General features: G+C 40.2%; 1 protein-coding gene across 6 annotated transcripts in view; it reads right to left on the bottom strand.

The window, feature by feature from the left end:
• LGALSL (galectin like) overlaps positions 1–13,156 on the bottom strand; it is a 213,988-nt gene that overhangs the window by 198,699 nt on the left and 2,133 nt on the right. The gene's annotated exons all lie outside the window — the stretch shown is intronic.

The following is a 13,156-nucleotide window of genomic DNA, read 5'->3' as shown; positions in this document are numbered from 1 at the left end:
TGGGCTGCCTAAGTATGAACCTCTTCTGCTGATTTGGCATTTACTTTTAAGCTATAAGGCATTCAAATTTTCTGCCTCCCAAGTCCCTTATTCCCATTCTGAATCTTCGTGCCTCCACCCTCCTCAGAGTTGTTATTTTAACTAGAGGATGTGAAAAGTTATATCAAAAGAAGATCTTAGTTGCAGCTTACAAGTATAGCATCTGAAAGAAAAAAAATGTCATTTATTAACAGAGTTTTAAAAGCTCATTAAATAGTTCGCGCGCGCGTGTGTGTGTGTGTGTGTGTGTGTGTGTGTGTGTGTGTGTGTGTGTGTGTGTGTGTGTGTGTGTGGAGGGGGGGTGGGTCCATGCATATGTACCTGCAAATGCACATGGATGTATATTCATACAGGGAGGGAGAAGTGTAGGTAGCTGAAAGTAGATGTTTAGGTATCATATGATGTGTGATTAAAGCTATCATTTAGTGAAGAACAGTAAATGATCATTAGTTCTTTATTTTTATCACTGAGTGGCAGTGACTTTAATTTGTGGCTGCTGATCGTTTTTCTGTAAGTGATCGATGAAGTCACTCACACTTGAAATGGCAGCTTTATCAACCAGTTTATTTGACTTTCACTAACCATGGTATACTACTACTACTAAATAACCAACAAAGGACTGCTAAAAAAGCAGTAAAATTAAACCACAGCACAAAGTTAGTAAACTAAATTATATTTCACAGAATATAGTCATTTCACTGAATGAATTAGAATGAACCTTTAGCCAACAGACAATTACAGATTAAAACAAGTGCTGTGCTTGAAAGCTGACCTGTAATGCTAAGACTACCACAAAGCATAAAGGATTGTTTTTCTTCAAGATCGAACAACCTCTTAGTTGGTCATGTAATGTAGCTCTGGGGGCAAGCAGACCCTCCATATGGAGATGAACAGAGGTTTTATTCCTAATACTATTGTTCTTTTAAATACCCTAATGCAGGATCGGATGATACAGCACTTGTGGCAAAAACAGAAGTACCTACGTACCCTAATTTAACAGCAGTATGGAGTGCCTTCTGTATGGATACTGTATGTCCACCCTGCGGTCATTTGGGTTTCCTCCGGGTACTCCGGTTTCCTTCCACATTCCAAAGACATGCAGTAGGTGGATTGGACACTCCAAATTGGCCATAGGTGAGATTGTGTACGCAAGTGAGTGATGTGAAAGAACTAATGCGGCAGGTCTAGCCACCCAGCGGTGTAAACCTTGGCTCAAAATGGCTGTCACTGCAGAATTGACACTTCGACCCCATGTGCAAAATGGGAAAAGGGGTTGAAGATGGGTGGATAGAGTTGTGCCTAACTAAAACTGAATCTAATTTAATGCGTTGCCATTTGCTTTGAATGGCTGCCCACCAAGCAAAATGTCAAACTGACAGTTTACTATTAGCTACTCTTCACTAATTGTGAAGGAAAAGTCCCACTCCATTTGGCCATGCTATGCACAGCCTCACTTCACTCTCCATCCCACCCCCACTCTCCCATATCACACAATTTCTGCTTACTTAACCAAATCCTCAAAAATCCACACATCCGTTCAGATTCTCAGAACACTCCTAGTGGCTATTCTCTTTTTGTGAAGAACCAAGATTCCTAAGACCACTGAATGAATACTCATTCCCCTCTTTCTAACTATATTCCCCTGCCTGTTGTCTATCCCACAGAAGAACTATCCCTTGGCAGGAGATTCAAAGTAACTTCCTCCTAGCCACTGCTAAACAACAACTTTCCTCTATATGATGGCACAACCAAGATAACCAGTTATTTTCACTTCTTTCCTCTGTTTTTCTCCTCCATTTAGCATTAAACCTAATTCAGCAGTCTAGCCTAGCCAAACTGGATAATACTCTCCTTTATACACTTATATTACTAACCTTATAACCCTTAATCAAAAGAAAATGTTGCTATAGTTAAAATCCCAGCTCTTTAGCAGTCTATGTGGCAGACAAACTGTTCCCTTTTATTGATGCGCCTCCATCTCCTTTTTTTTCACTTATCAATGATTGGCAGTCACTTTTTATGGTGCCGAGTTGCCAGCCCGACGCCCAACATTCAGCGAAGGCACGCCCATTCATGTATGTCTTTCGGAGGCTACTCAACCGCGGGGAGGACATGCAGACTCCACACAGAAGGCACTTCAGCTGAGAATCGAACAAGAGAACCTCTTGCTGTGAGACAACAATGCTACCACTGTACCATTGCGGCTTAAAATCGACTGCCAATCATTAGCAGACCGGAGTTCCGCTGTGGCGACCCCTAACCGGGAAAGCCGAAAAGACAAACAACAACCATGCATTCTAGGAGGCAGTTAGTTTGTACTCTACTCTCCAATCTCTTAACCTAAAGCAGACAGCTTTATTTTTCATGCCTACTCTTTAACCCTACTCTAAAGTAACTAGACTTATCCTTCACTTCACCCTTTTCTACTTCCTCTAAACTCCATGCTAGCAGCATCTCAGCCAGGGTGGCAGGATATCATATTCTACATCTGCTAATGCCCACACCTCCATGATCTGCACTCCACAGTCTAGGTGGCAGACAGACACCATCTATACATTTTGATTGTTAGCACATTCTACATCTAAGTTCCACACATTCCACACTTTCGTTCTTACAGCCTAAGTGGCAGGTAAACTGTGTTATTTCATCCAGTCTGTCACCTGTCAGTTAGGCCTACCCTTCTTTGCTATTCTTCAACCCAATCTGTATCCTCAGTCTTCCATGCTTCTATCCTTTCAGTCTACGTGGCAGATTGACAGGTCCTTGTTTTCTCCTCTTAGCACTACACTAGACTCTCTTTGCTTCATCCTGCGTCTTTTTTCAGCATAGGTGGCATACAGGGACTTAATTATTTTCTATTCTGTTGCACTGCATTATTCCAGCTAATTTCACACTTCCAATTTATGAACCTAAGTGGCAGAGAGGATTATCCCACTACCCATTCTTTTACCCTACTCTTTGTACTCTAATTTCTACATCTCCAACTTCCTAGCATAGGTAGCAGATGGGCACATGTCCTTGAACTCCATTACTGCCTCTTACCTTATGCTTGCTGCACATAAGCATGACTTTGGACACAATCCCTCACATTAAATTAGCACACTCTCTGAATTCTTATATCCCCTCTCACTAGCATTCTTTACATCACAGATGCAATGCCACTGCAGAATTCTCATAAGGAATCTCTTTATGCCTACCACTCACGCTACACAGAAATAACAGTACATTTCCTTTTCCAGCTCAAAATACTTAATAAGTGCATGCATACCACTCTTTTATACAAACCCTTCTCCTGAAAAATTCAACAATCACACTCTTCCAAAACTCAGAATTCTGCTTTCAAAATGATAATACATTATTCTCAAGCTAGCATTATCAGGGGGTATTCAAACAAATTCAAATCCTACTCATCCTTGTGCTAATAACTACAACCCCTTCCTCTAGCTATCCTTGAAACAAAGATCTCAAAACTAAAAGGCTAAATACATTAGTCTAAATAATAAATGGACATTGGTGAAGGCTTTGTTACTAGCTGAAGACCTGAATATTCTTTTTGTTTCTGAGTCCTAGCTGAAAGATGATGCATGTCCATTTTAATTATATTTACACACTTAGCGTATTTACAGTGATAAAAGACCAGGTCCTAGATGTGAAGGAGGGGACTCCCTTCTAATTAGAAAGAACAAATCCATTACCATCTGTGAGGTGCAAAAAAATACCTTAATCAAGATGACAGGAGTTCCAGAGGAGTTCTCTCTTACATTATCCTAGGTTTTATTACCCATCTGAAGGTTGCCTCTGTTTACATTCCTCCATCCTCCACAGTCTCAACCATTCAAACAACAGATTAGAAATTAAGTTCCTTAAACTAATCAGTGATAACACAGTTATACTAAAGGGCTTTAATGTTAGCACAACTGGAAAACACACATCTCTTCTGAATAAAATGCTGCAACATTTTAACCCGGCACAATCACTACTAAGTCCAGCTAGGCATGATGCTAAATCAGGTGGCAGCTTAACACAAGATCTGCTAATAACTAACATGTACAATATATGTATGTCTAGTGAAATACAAGCTCTGTTAGTGAAAACTCACCAGTACAAACCTCTTGGTCTTTTTGAATGCACACAATCAACATTAGTAGAAAGAAGATATTTTCCAAAAGCTATACCACCTCAACTCATTCTACTCCTTAATTCCATCAAATGGTCCCTTATCTATGAAATTTCAGATCTTACCATTGCAAACAACTGATCTATGCAAAACATTTTATTCTGTATTATAAAAAAAGCTTAGGGGACAAATATGATTTTGGCTCACTGGAGGGATCAAAAATAAAATGAGGAACAGAAAGAAGGCGTGGAAGACCTGCAAAATGGATGCACTCAAGACTTAACAATACCAAACATTTGCAAGCCTTAAAAAAGAAAAAAAAAGCTACCAATGCAGCCAAATCCTTGTACTTTAGGCAAAAGCAAGAAGTGATCTGGTCTTTACCCAACTTCTTCTGGAAATAAACAAAACAGTTAGCCAGAACAATAACTAGTGCCCCACCATCAAATATTAATTTCCCATGAACAGACTTCTCTACATTTACTAAAAACTATGCCTAGTACTTACAGTCTTCTGTAAATGATATTATAAATAGCTTACCTCCTCTGACTATACGATTTTACACTTCCTGCTTGACACTGTATTCTCAAGCCTCATATGCAGCAACCTTTCCTTTCCTTTCTCCCAAATAACACCCAGACAGCCAAAAACTCTACTGAAAAACCTTAGCAACTTAGGTGCAATTATAAATTCCCTGACTAACATCCTTCATTTTTAAAGCTAGCTGCTGACCGAATTGCAAGACCGCTTACTTATATCTTCACCCCCCCTCTGATTTAAACATGCTTCCCTAATAATTCTTCCCAAGAACACATCTCTAAAGGATTTAAATTATTACAAACCTGTGTCTAGTTTCTGTCCCATTAGTGAGCTATATGAAAAAGATTCTTTGCAAGCAATTACTAAAACAAATCAATAATTATACCTTAATATTCACAATTTATTTAGTACCTTTATGCCCCTAATAACTGCGGTGGTGGTGCTGCGGTAGCGTTGTCGCCTCACAGTTAGACGTTGCCCATTCGATTCTCAGTTTGAAGGTTGTGCGTTAGGCCCGGCAAGCCAGCATGTGAAACTCCACTGCCAATAATTAGCGGACCGGAGTTCCGCTGTGGCGACCCCTGACCGGGAAAAGCCGAAAGACACACACACACACACACGCCCCTAATAACTGCATTTATTGCAACCCTGATAAAGGGCAAATTACTGCAGGTTCCTTTGTAGCTATGGCAAAGGTCTTTGAAACTGGCAATCATATAATCCTACTCAGCAAACTAAAGAGACACAGTTTTGGAGAAAATACCACTCATTGGTTTAGGAGAAATCTACAGAAGAGATCCTTCCAAATCTATTATAAACACTCCCTCTCCTTCTCAGTGGATATACTCAACACATATGGTCCATGTGGGTCAATATCAGGCACTCTTCTTTTCTCACTCTTTGTTAATGACCGCCCCCTACATCTGCAAAAAGTAAAGCTAGTTATGTATACTGATAATATAACTAACTTTACAGTCCAGTAATTCACACATGGAGCTACAAAGTAAATTGCTGAAGTTCTGCTCAACTTGGTAACTAGTCTTTTTCCAACAAATGTCTTATTAACCCCCCAAAAAACAAAGGTCATGATCTTCTCTGCATTAAGCCAAAAGGCTAAACCCTTTTATTGTCCATACTGGTTTTGGCTGCAAAGCCTTCACCAGTGGAAAAACATTGTAAAACAAAACACACAATCCTACCTAAATAGACCCCCCCCCCAACAGAAAAATAGCCCTGCCCACTACAACACCAAAAGTCACTCCTTCCATAAAACACAAATGACAGTTGGGCTTTGTCTTGGTTCCTGTACTTCTCCATTTTCCTTGTTTGGTCAGGGGGAAGTTTCTTTACTCACCAGTGAGAGTGGGGAGTACTGAGCTGCCTGTTTGTCCTCAGAAGAGTGGTTTAAGACAGTAACTTGTAGTTCATTGGCCATTTTGGGTAATTTCCTGCCTTTTCCAGCCCCCTGCTATAAAAGCCGCTTTGGCGCTTTTCTTTTCTGGCTAATAGAACTCAGCACAGCTCCTCGTGGTATCCAGCAGAGTTCCTAGAGCAGCAGAGACCAGAAAAGACAAACTTTCCAGATTCTAAGTATTTTTCTTCTGCGTTTTTGACATTTTGTGCCCTATTTTATACAGTTATTACCTGTTTTTCCTGTTTTTATAAGCTTGAATTGTTTGTTGCACTTTCTAGTTTAAATTTGCTTAAAAGTTAAACTACAGGCTAATACACTCAAGTGTACTAGCTTTTGATAGCATTTAATCGAAAATCAAAACATTTACTGTGTTTTCTGTCCTATCTGTGTAAAAAACTTGAAAAAAAAACAAAAAAATATTCTTGTTTTCCATACTTTCCTGAATAGTTTGTTCAAGTGATCAGATTTTGCTGATCCCTGGGCTTTGTCTTGGTTCCTGTACTTCTTCATTTTCCTTGTTTGGTCAGTGGGAAGTTTCCTTACTCACCAGTGAGAGTGGGGAGTACTGAGCTGCCTGTATGTCCTCAGAGGAGTGGTTTAAGACAGTAACTTGTAGTTCATTGGCCATTTTGGGTCATTTCCTGCCTTTTCCAGCCCCCTGCTATAAAGCACGCTTTAGCAAGCTTTAGCGCGATTTAGCCTGGAGTTGCCACAGGAGCACACAAGAGCAGCGGCGGTTAATCAAGGTTAAACTATTCAGGCTACCTAAAGTCCACTCTTCATTTTTTCCCTTAGAACAGCTCTTCTTGAACTGTACTGCTAATCTAACCAGCCTATTCTCTAACTAAAAAGTTCAGCTCTACTTGATTCCTAAGTAGACTATTCTCTATCTGTAAAGCCTAGCACTTGCTCCTAAAGTACTTTTTACTCTGATATAGCACTTTTTATTATACAAACACCACATCCCCCGCAGTCTTTTTCAAACTCATCTACATAAAGTTTTTGTCTATTTCTTCTAGCATGGCGAGGATCAGTTGCTAGTGTCCTCTCCTGCTCAGCTGGTGAATCTGGGAATATTGAGGCAATGTTACAATTGCCTCATGTACACTGACAACCCTCTCCTTCTCCCACAAAACACAAATACATAGATGCAAATATATAGCCAAATTGGAGGCTGAGCTCTCTCAACATAGGACTGGCAAGACCAGACAGGAGGAGAAGGTAACCACACACACCACAAACCCAGTCTCACATAGCACTATCACAACTTCAAATCATACACATAAACACACAAAGACATACTGAGGCTCTGATCAAAAATCTACCAAAACAGCAGAGGCCACCAAAGCAGACACCCAAACAACTGCCTCCACAGGGCACAGCACATGCAACACATAGACCACACAGTCAGTGTGCACAGTCACAGCCCTTAAGGCCGCCCAGCAACACAATGCCAGACACACTTAGGTGACTCCATAGTCAGACACACTGATGTCCCGCTCACCAGATTGAGTAAGGAGAAGGTCACAGTAAGCTGCCTATCGGTGCTAGAATCTGCCACATAAGCACTCAGGTCACTCAACTGCAGGTACAAGTATGACTCAGTCATTGTCCATGCTGGTGTGAATGACCTGAGATGGACTACATGAAAAGAGACATAGAGGAGCTCTCTGATTATGTAGCTCAGGCAGGTATGACCCTGACCTTGAGCAGTATCCTACCTTCACCAAGAATGATGCCAGCTTTAATAATTGGCTTAAACTATGGTGTCATTCAAAATGGATCCAATGTCTGTCTGCCTGGGATGACATGCTGGACAAGTCACGCAAGGGATGGCTTGCACCTGTCACCCCTGGGCTTCCGGATTTTGGAAAAGGCTCTTGCCACCCCCATTGTGCCTTTTTTAGGCAGGGCTCAAATTCTAAACCTACCACCCTAGAACACAAAAAGGGAAAAAAAACAAGAGTAATGCTGCTCAATGCCAGAAGTCTCAACCTCAAGATGCAAGCCCTTCTCAGTATGGAGAACATCGATGTCTGTGCTGTGACTGAAACCTGGTTCAAGGCTCCTGAGAGCACCCCGGCACTATCAGGTTTTACCTCATCATCCCAAAATCCGGACAACACCAAGAAAGGAGGGGGTCCATATTCATCAAGGACACCCTCACCTCAAGGTTGATGAAACCATCCAGGTGCAATTAAAGACTGCTCTGCAGTTTGTAGCCTGTTACAGGCCACCCTCTCAAACTCAGGAACCTCACACAGCTTTCCTGAAAACACTGGAGGATAAATATATCTCCAAACACCATCATACTGGGTGATTTCAACTATCCAAATATAGACTGGGATCACTACTCAAGCCCCAACACTCTAGCCCAAAGGTTCCTAGAGTTCATAAACCCAAATGCCATGGAACAACTAGTCACCATCCCCACAAGAGGAGAAAACATACTAGATCTCATCATCACAAACATGGGGTCACAATGTTCAACACCAGAAGTATACCCATCATTGGTGAGATCAGATCATAAACTAATCACACTGGAAGTCCACATCCCGCCCCACCCCAGATAAAAAGACCACAGTGAAGAACTTCTCAAAAGCGACTTCACACTCCTAAAGACTGGTGTGGTCTCAACCATTACTCAAACCGCTGAATCACTTACAAATGCCTTCTACCAGCACCTCCAGGACTGCATGGATCAGGCAATCCCAAACAAAACAAAGACTCTTTGTACCAAAGGCAAGCATCCAGTCTGGTGGACCCCAGCCATAAACAAGCTTTACAACAAAAGGAAGAAGCTACTACAAGATAGCACAAAGGGAAGACACCCTTGATCATTATAAGTAAAAAACTGAGATCTCTCATAAAAGCATCCAAGGCAAATTTCAGAATTAGTTCAAAATAATGTAAAAATCACTGAACCTACAGACATTGCCAACATACTGGCTGACAGGTTCAGTGCAAATTCTCCCTCCTCTCCCCAAAAGAGATATCTATACCAGAGGATTGTAGTCCCCCAAACATCTCAAATGCTCAGGTGAGAACTGCTCTCTCCAAGGCGAAAAACACAGCATCCATGGGACCAGATGGTGTCCCACTCAATGAGGAATTAAACCCGCAGCTGTTTAATCTTAGCCTCACCTCAGGATATGTACCCAAGGGTGGTCCCACTTCACAAAGGAGGTGCCTCCACCGACCCTGGAAACTGTCCCATCAGCTTGACAAGCCTGGTCTGCAAAGCCATGGAGAGGATCATAATGGAACTCATAAATAAAGACATAGGGGACTTGCAGACTTTGGATCCAACCCAGTTTGGCTTTGTCAAGGGCAGGTCATGCCTTTTAAACTTGGTTGACGCAAGGCAGTCCACACAGCCTACCTTGACCTGGCAAAGGCTTTCGACACAATACCCCATTCGGGTATTATTGAAAAACTCACCAGCTTAAATGTAAACCCATACATCACAAGATGGGTTGCAAACTGGCTAAGTGACAGAATCCACAGGGTCAGAGTTGCTGGCGCCATGTCTGACTCCAAGCCTGTCACAAGTGGTGTCCCACAGGGCTCAGTCCTGGGCCCACTTTTATTATCTACTTTTCAGAAGTACAAGCAAACACAGGAGGATTATGACAAAGTTTGCAGATGACTGCAAACTGGGCACCATAGTTGAAAACCCATCTGACACAGACATGCTTCAGAAGGGTCTCATAGAAACGGATAACTGGTGCCAGAGCCATGGCCTAAAGTTAAACGCCAAAAAATGCATAGTCATAAAACAAGGTTACCCCTAGTTACCATATAGGTGGCAATCCACTAAGCACAGAAGAGGTTATCAGGGATCTGGGGACCCAGGTTGACAGTAACCTTTCGTTTGACACTCACATTGCCAAAGTAGTTAGGAAGACCTTCTACAATTGCCCACCTGATCATGAAGGGATTCACATCTAGATCAAGGGAGGTCATCATTCCCCTGTACTCATCACTCATCAGACCAATGATTGAGTACAATGCCCCATTCGGAATGTATCTGACCCGACACCTGCAGCAATTGGAAAGGCCCCAAAAGTTCCTCACCAAAAGGATAAAGGGTCTCAAAAATATGTCTTATGCTGCCCGACTGAAGGAACTCCAGCTCTATTCAGTCCACTGCCTGCTCAGAGGTGACCTGTGCCTGACATACAAGGCCATGTCCAACCCGGAATTAATGAACATGCTTCACCTCAAAAAATCTAAATCCACCAGAACTACAAGGGCAAGAGACTTAAACCTCAACACGGCTATTAATAGGATGTGCTGGAGGGACAGATTCATCACCCAGATACTCCCTATGCTGTGGAACAAAATCCCGGTACATGTGAGGCAGAGCACCTCGCTGGCCCTTCAAGACTGGAAATCTTGACCAATGGATGGGAGATCGCAGGTATACCCAGGGATAACCTCTGTGTCACTGCTTGACAGAGGCACAACAAAATAATGGGCATAGTATCCTTCAAGCCACAAAACTCTGGGCTAGGCTTATACATGCCCTAGGGCAGATAGCCTAGTATGAACCTATGAACCTATGAACCTAAAAGGTTAGCCTCTAACCAAATCAGCACCAGTCTAAGAAAATAATATACATATAAATATGCACCAAGATATATAATTTCCAACAGAGAATAAAAAAGATAGAACTGTGCAAACCTGATCTAAACAAAATAGGTCCCATGAAAAATATTAGGAATGCATCATTATAAGAAGTCATTAAGTCCAGGAGGAAATAAATAAATAAATAAATACATACATAAATAAATAGATAGATAAATAAATTATGATATATGTACACACACACACACACACACATATATATATATATATATATGGAAAGTGTTTACATGAATGATTTGGTAAAAAAAAAATTTGGGTAAATGTCCAAGAGAAGTGTTCTGCAGAAAATTACTTTACAATAAATGTTTAAATCCTGGCCAGACATTATCAGGAAAAAGAAAAGAATAATATGAATTTACTGATTGTGCAATGTATTCATGATGTCAGTTTTAAAGGCAACCCCCTCGACCTGTTAACTGAAACTCACAGTCTGAACCGTAACTTATGCATCCAAGTTCTAACAGTACACACTGAACCTTACATTATGTGAATAACACAACTTGTAGCAATTCTCTTGAACAATACTAACAAATGAATGTAAACCAAGACTTTTTTCATTTAGAACAAAGCCAGTGTAAAGAAAAAGTGCAGATTAACTGTAGAAGCAGGTACCAAAGCAGAGCCTGTATTAATGCATGTCATTACACCAAAGAACAAATGGGCATGTCTGCACTACACTAAATGCTCTGACTGACCAAATACTTACATTGACAACATCTTGCTTAGTTTGTCTTTTGAACTTAAATGTATACAGACAATAAGCCAAGGTAAGATAACGTTTGAACTAGATCTTACTCACCCACATGAAACTACTAGCAACCGTTGTGCTCATTATATGCACTAACTCATCACTTCATGCTATGTGTTACAGGATTCAAGAAATATGTACAAGTGGTACATTACTACATAGGCAATGAAATATTCTGGCTAAAACAAAGCTGACTAATCTACTTAGCAAACATCAGAGGTTTTTTTTTTTCATTTATTAGTGTATATAACATAAAGCAAAAGATTTTAAGCACATTTAATTCTAGCGGTGTTTCAGTTTACCTATATAGAAAATCCAGTGTAAACAGTACTACTCCTCTTCAGATCAGACAATGGAATTTTAATTGGGTTGTGCCTTTTATTCAGTCAAAATATATGCAAGTATCTCTTGTATACAGCTATGTGATAAAGCCTGACAAACATTCTTATTAAAATTCGTTACAGACAATAGCTACAACTTTTTGTTGAACAGCAATGCTTCCAACAGAAAACTTCAGTCTCATAATACCTGGTGAAAATTTGGTGCAAACTTTCTGAGAAAAGCAATCAAATCAGATGTTTTAAAATACACTGCTAACACTTCTGACCACTCTTCCAAGGATTTATACAGCAATTCAAAAATAAAATCCCCTTCTGGATACTTTCTGACTCTTTCTCCCTTTTTTCTGACAGTGCTGTACTTTCTCGTTCCACACTATAACACTTTACAGAGTCAACTAGCAAAAACTCTTAAATAACTGTGTAGCGAGCAGTGCGTACTGCCCAGAATATGCAATAAATCACCATTTCATACCATGGATTACAGTATTCAAGAAATATGTACAAGTACTATGTTACTACATAGATATTATCTGCACACTATTTTATGCAGGATATATTCTGTAAAGTTAGTAAAGATTTTAAAACTAAGTGGAAAAGTAAATGCAATCTTTTTAGCATATAAAGCACAAGAATGACCTTCAAAATTTTAAAGCATACTGCCAAACTGAACTGCACTACTTTTAAAATATAGTATGTCCACAACTACTAGCACAAGGTCATGCATAAATACAGCTGGTCTGCTTGCTTAGTTTAAAGGTTTTATCAAAACTAAGATAATGTAGAAGGATGGGAAGCAAGGCTACATCTAAATGTGAAAACAGTAATGCTGTGAAATTTCCACATCATTCTGGATATAAATGATGTGGGTTAATTGGTCATCCAGGTCTAGTCATGTGTTCCCTACTACATTTTTACTGTCATTATTTTACTAATTTGAGAATGTGGTAGGAAGGTATGTAGCTTGTACAACTTAATGGTCCTTATTTCAGCAGCAACTACATTTGTCAATGAAAACACAAGTACATATTAACTTAGGGGCATATCTTTGCTATATAACATTTGTAGCTGTTTTTATGATGTATTATATACAATAGTACAATGTGGAAACACAGCATCACCAAACCAAAAAAAAAAAATTGTATAAAATATTACTAATGTTGATAGCTCCATGAAGCACAAGATCACAGTCTCGTTGCAATACATTTCGAGTTAGTTTGTGCTGTATTAAACACAGTACAGAAAATCAGTTCCCAAGTGTTTAATAAAGCAGAAAAAAACAAAGAAGTATCTAATTGTTTCATACCCCT

Source organism: Protopterus annectens, chromosome 1.part2 (genome assembly GCF_019279795.1).
Source record: "Protopterus annectens isolate FY-2018-M chromosome 1.part2, PAN1.0, whole genome shotgun sequence".
In the NCBI taxonomy this organism is placed as follows: domain Eukaryota; kingdom Metazoa; phylum Chordata; order Ceratodontiformes; family Protopteridae; genus Protopterus; species Protopterus annectens.
Note: the sequence above shows the minus strand (reverse complement) of the source record. Positions and strands in the feature narration are given on the sequence as shown.